General features: G+C 38.7%; 1 long non-coding RNA gene across 2 annotated transcripts; it reads left to right on the top strand.

Annotated features, from left to right (window-relative positions):
- The first annotated feature begins 823 nt into the window (after positions 1 to 823).
- Positions 824 to 4,353, top strand: LOC115416419 (uncharacterized). 2 transcript variants are annotated; one of them, XR_003934972.1, is made up of 7 exons: positions 824 to 1,127; positions 1,262 to 1,337; positions 1,495 to 1,578; positions 1,940 to 2,017; positions 2,185 to 2,241; positions 3,497 to 3,544; positions 4,112 to 4,353. It is a non-coding gene; the product is annotated as an uncharacterized LOC115416419 (long non-coding RNA). The 2 variants fall into 2 exon arrangements; XR_003934971.1 differs by lacking the exon at positions 1,262 to 1,337.
- The last annotated feature ends 1,085 nt before the right edge of the window (positions 4,354 to 5,438 follow it).

The following is a 5,438-nucleotide window of genomic DNA, read 5'->3' as shown; positions in this document are numbered from 1 at the left end:
ACAGAAGGCAGCAGCAGCAGAGGACAGAGAAGGACGGATGGAGAAAAATAAAAAGAACGTGGACAAAAACAACAGAAAACAGAACACTAGGTAAGTTTACAGTCTTGCACACTTAAAATATTAATTAGACTTAGCATTGTGGCTAGCGTGTTTACAGCTAAAAGCTCACTCGTTTATATTAGCTAGCATGGTCGCTAATGCTAACATGCGCTAGCTTCACATTATAGAATGTTGGAACAGTATGTTTTTAACATTAGAACCGTGCACTGATATTTCACCGGTTTCACATGTATTGTTTGTGTTTCAAACCTGAGTTTTCTTAATTTAATCACTGATATTACAGTGGAGTGCAGAAAAGGGGGCGTGTCCGCGGTGCTGCGAGTATAAACAGACAGCGGAGAGTATTTAAGTGACGTCAGCTGTATTCTATGTAGCTGGAGCTGTGTCACTGCACTAAAGGCTGAGTTTAAGGTTTAGATTTAGACTTTAGCACACAGGTGTCCTCTGACGCACTCTCTGTCCGCTGACGGGAGCGTGCACACCTGTGTGTGAGGGAGCGTGCACAACGCCATACCCAGAGCAGAGGAGAATAGTTAACACGTGACCGCCTCATATAAAAAAGGTAAATAACATAAGGCTATTAACCCAAATATCAAGGTATAATTCTGTTCTATAGGAAAAGTAACTTTAAATGACTTCTGTTGTCATCTGGCGTTATATATAAAACATAAAATGAACTTGCCCCCTTTAATATAATGGTAAGAGAAACTGGATTTTTTTTTTTGTTTTGCACCTCTTAAACTGACCGCTCCATTACGTTTCTTGTTGCATATTAACGTGTGTCTGTGATTTCATGCAGAGTCCAGCTATGTGTAGCTAGTATCAGAAGCTCTCTGTCTGCACTGTATGCAACAGATAATATAAACAAAGCAGTCACCTGTCAGCTGACCAGACCAGGACCCCAGTAGAACTGTGCAAGTACCTGCTCTCCCCTGACAGTTATTGTTTTTGGACTGTTCTGCAGAAATAGTGTTCAGACCAGGTTTTCTGCACGCTTACAGCGTCTGAAGGACCATCATGAAAAATGCTTATCCAAGTACACGGAGTGGGAGACTAACCAAACACAGGTAAAGATGACTGACCTTTAATATTCACATTTGACACAATATTGCAGTCATATGTAGTCATGCATGCATGCATACTCGGCTGCTGCCTATAAGGAAATTAAAGAATATTTCCAGCTTTGTATTTTTTTTTTAAGGTTATTCGGAGATGTTCATATCCTGGTGGAAACCGTATAATTGTATAATTCCTCATGCACTGTCCAGTCTGTGGTAGTGAGTGAGCATATGGCAAAAATTGCACATCACAATCATCTGTAAAATAGATTTTATACAAAGACTAACTTATTTCATTGGGCCTTTTACATATTATGTTCTAGTTGTGTTTTTTTTTTTTTTTTTCATGGTGGTAATATTTGTATCTGTGTTTTAGTCCTCAAGACTGCCACACCAAAGAAGGGTGAATACCACACCACAGGAGACATCATCTGAGTTAATCCCACCCTCCAACAGCTTGGTAAACTCAGAGACCCATCCCACACACTTAACACAATATACTCGAGTAGTGCACTACCTTACACCACGTGTTCAAGGAAGAAGTTAATACAGTTCATCAGGGTTTTCTTGATTTTAGATTGCAGAGTTGTAAGATGAATCAAATGTGTGAATAACACAGTCAGTGGTTTTTACTGTAACAGCGGCTCTCAGTCACACTCACTTTCAGCAGTAATATTCAGCCTTAGTTCATCCAAACAGCACCAAACCTTTCTGCACCAACCTAGTGTGTGTACTGACGGTTGGCCAGTATTCTGGTAACTGTAACTCAACAAAATTAGAAACAATACATGTAGTCACATCCGTCTGTTCTGCCTTTTTAGCCCTTAGGAAGACCTCATAAAGAGGAGGAGGCCTCATCAGGACCATCTCCTGAGGTCCTGGCACCTTGCAATAGTTTGGTAAGTATTCAAAAGTTACTGTTATTAACCAGCAGTAGTGAGAATACCTCCTGTAAAATTAGAGCATACTACATATTATACCACAGTGCATGTCCTGGAAGTTACTAATTATGTTTCATATTTGTATTCATATTATGGATATTTACACTATTATTTTTCCAACATAGGAAGCATGCAGTTTTGACCCAAACGTTCCACCACTGGAAAGAACTGACAGCATATTTGTAAGTCTGCATATTTAGTTTTGTCTATCAACCTCTATTTAACCTCATAGCTTTTAATCCTCAGACACTAACACCAAACCTTTCTACACCAACCTTGTGCCTGTACTGACAGTTAGCCAGCATTCTGGTAACTGTGTAACTCAGCAAAATTCGAACCAATACATGTAGTAGCATTCATTCATTTCATTTATTTCGTTCATGGTTGAGCATTTCATCAGTAAGCATTCAATAATTATCAAGTAAACAAACATGTCCACACCCATGCTCGAAAAGGAGCAGGATGAAGAAAATCTTACATTTCCTGTCCCCTTCTAAATAATAATAACCTTAATGGTTAGCCATACACAACTAGCTATAAAATCATACTGTATAAAGTCAGACAAACCAAACTAAATACATCCAAAGATAATTTAAAAAATGAATCCAAAACCAAGTGCAAAACGACATGTGCAGAAAGTACAAAACATAGGTAAATATAAACCTGATGAAATGATGCAAAAACATTATACCAGAGCAAAATAAGTAAATAAATATGTCACAAAATGCAAAACAAATACGAAGCCAAATGTAAATCTTATAACTGTTCATATCATCTCATTGTTCTTTCTTTCTACACTTTTTTCATTTGGAATATGTTTTTACAGCCCTTCAGCTCATTATAAAGAGAATTCCAGAGTTGAACCCCACCACTGCTTCACAGTTGTCTGTTCACACTGGTGTTTGAGATGACCTTTCCTTCTGTGCTCTTCCTTCTCTGAAGTGAAGACAAACAGTTTTTGTAATTTAGCTGGTACTAGTTTACTTTTGGCCTTGCACATAACAAGTAATGTCTGTAGCTTAACTAGCTCCTGCCATTTCAATAATCCAGAATTAATAAATAATATATTAGTGTGTTCCTGATCATCTGCTTTATGGATAATCCTGATAGCTCTCTTCTGTAGGAGATACAACGGCTTTGTGTTACTCTTATATGTATTACCCCAGACATTCACACAGTAGCTAATATATGGCCATATAAATGCACAATACAGGGTTCGCATCGCTCTGTAATCTAACAAATACTTTACCTTGTTTAAAATGAAAATACTCTTTGACATCTTTTTTCCTCACATGTGCAATATGGGACTTCCATGTCAGACCTTCATCCAATATTACTCCCAGAAAGCAAAGCTCAGAGAGTTTCAGCTAGATGGTAGAGTTTTAGGATGACCTTACTGTTTTTAATCAGATTTCTTTGTGGTTTATTCTTTCTTAGGACCCCAAATATATGGCTGGACATGGCAAGATGAATCCTCTGCTACAGGTATCCCACAGACTGTTTGCCCATTAACTTTTTCAACACAGAATCACTGAGCAAGCATTGTTAATAGCATTATTAAAACACATTTTAGTTGGTAGATTTCTCATCCTATGTGAGGTTTTTATTCATAAGCAAAGAAAGAAATCAAAGATTGTACATGGCAAACAAGATTATACCGCTACAACAATCAAAATTCTACCAATATCTTGTAAACTGGCTAAATTTAAACAGACATAGCTGCCCTGTGATTATTAATTTGAATAGTATCTAGTATTGGTTAATTTGTAGAAAAATACTAAAACAAAATGTGAAATATATATCAGGTTTGGTACCGCATCAGCTAGTACAACTGATGATGTAAATTATTTTAGTGTTTGTGTTATGTATTAATAAAAAATATCAGCTTTCAGGACATTGCTTAATGAAATTACACATCTGATTAATTGATGAAGCTGGCTGGTCACTGAATTCTTTGACATTACTAGTATGTGAGTCTGTTAAGTGAGTTGTAGTGACACCAGCCTTATAGTCTATGGGTCTGATTGTCTTTTTTCTGTCTTCTTGTCTTAGAGAGCTCAAAGAGGAGGAGTTGGACACCTGCAGAAGTGTGTGCAGAGGAAAAGACTCTAAAGGTGTTCATAGACGGTGGGAAAGTTCCCAGGAAAGCAGACTGTGTGGCTTGCATCAAGGCCTCACCACAAGAGCTGAAGTCAAGAACCTGGAAGGCTGTTAAGTACTATGTTAAGAACCGAATAACAGCAGTTCAGCGTGAAGGAGCAACACGGTACTAAAGATTTTCTCAGGCTTTTGTTTTGAAAGGTTAATATTTCCCTTACCTCTACACTGGAGCTGCATCTTTTCTGTTTTGTTTTGAAAAACAGTTTCCTGTTGTTTTGGGGGGTTTGTGGATCTAAACATTATCTGAACAGCCTTTTTTTATAATCCCAGAAAACTGCAGTGCATTTAGTTTTGTTAAAAATTGTTATGGTTCATCACAACGTTTGTGTGGCGTTATGTCCAGTTGGTGCAATTTGCCAAGCTAAAAATATGATTTAAAATCATAGTACTCAATTTTGTTTAAAATATTCTGGGAAAACAAAGGCACTTTTTTGAAGGCTTCCATTTAATGTGTGGCAGACACGAATCAATATCAGAATGCATCACTACACTGAACACAAGTCTTAACTGGATTTTAGGGTCTCTACCATCATGTTTCAAAGCTAGCTGGAGGGAGAGGAAGATGATCAGGAAGTAGCTGAAGAGGAAGATGATCAGGAAGTAGTTGGAGGGAGAGGAAGATGATCAGGAAGTAGCTGAAGAGGAAGATGAGCAGGAAGTCACGGAAGAGGAAGATGATCAGGAAGTAGTTGGAGGGAGAGGAAGATGATCAGGAAGTAGCTGAAGAGGAAGATGAGCAGGAAGTCACGGAAGAGGAAGATGATCAGGAAGTAGCTGGAGAGAGAGGAAGATGATCAGGAAGCAGTTGGAGGGAGAGAAAGATGAGCAGGAAGTAGTTGAAGAGGAAGATGAGCAGGAAGTAGTTGAAGAGGAAGATGAGCAGGAAGTAGTTGAAGAGGAAGATGAGCAGGAAGTAGTTGAAGAGGAAGATGAGCAGGAAGTAGTTGAAGAGGAAGATGAGCAGGAAGTAGTTGAAGAGGAAGATGAGCAGGAAGTAGTTGAAGAGGAAGATGAGCAGGAAGTAGTTGGAGAGAGAGGAAGATGAGCAGGAAGCAGTTGAAGAGGAAGATGAGCAGGAAGTAGTTGGAGAGGAAGATGAGCAGGAAGCAGTTGGAGAGGAAGATGAGCAGGAAGTAGCTGAAGAGGAAGATGAGCAGGAAGTAGCTGAAGAGGAAGATGAGCAGGAAGTAGTTGGAGAGGAAGATGAGCAGGAAGTAGT

Source organism: Sphaeramia orbicularis, unplaced genomic scaffold (genome assembly GCF_902148855.1).
Source record: "Sphaeramia orbicularis unplaced genomic scaffold, fSphaOr1.1, whole genome shotgun sequence".
Lineage (NCBI taxonomy): Eukaryota > Metazoa > Chordata > Actinopteri > Kurtiformes > Apogonidae > Sphaeramia > Sphaeramia orbicularis.
The sequence above is the reverse complement of the archived record's forward strand: the minus strand, read 5'-3'. Positions and strand labels throughout refer to the sequence as shown.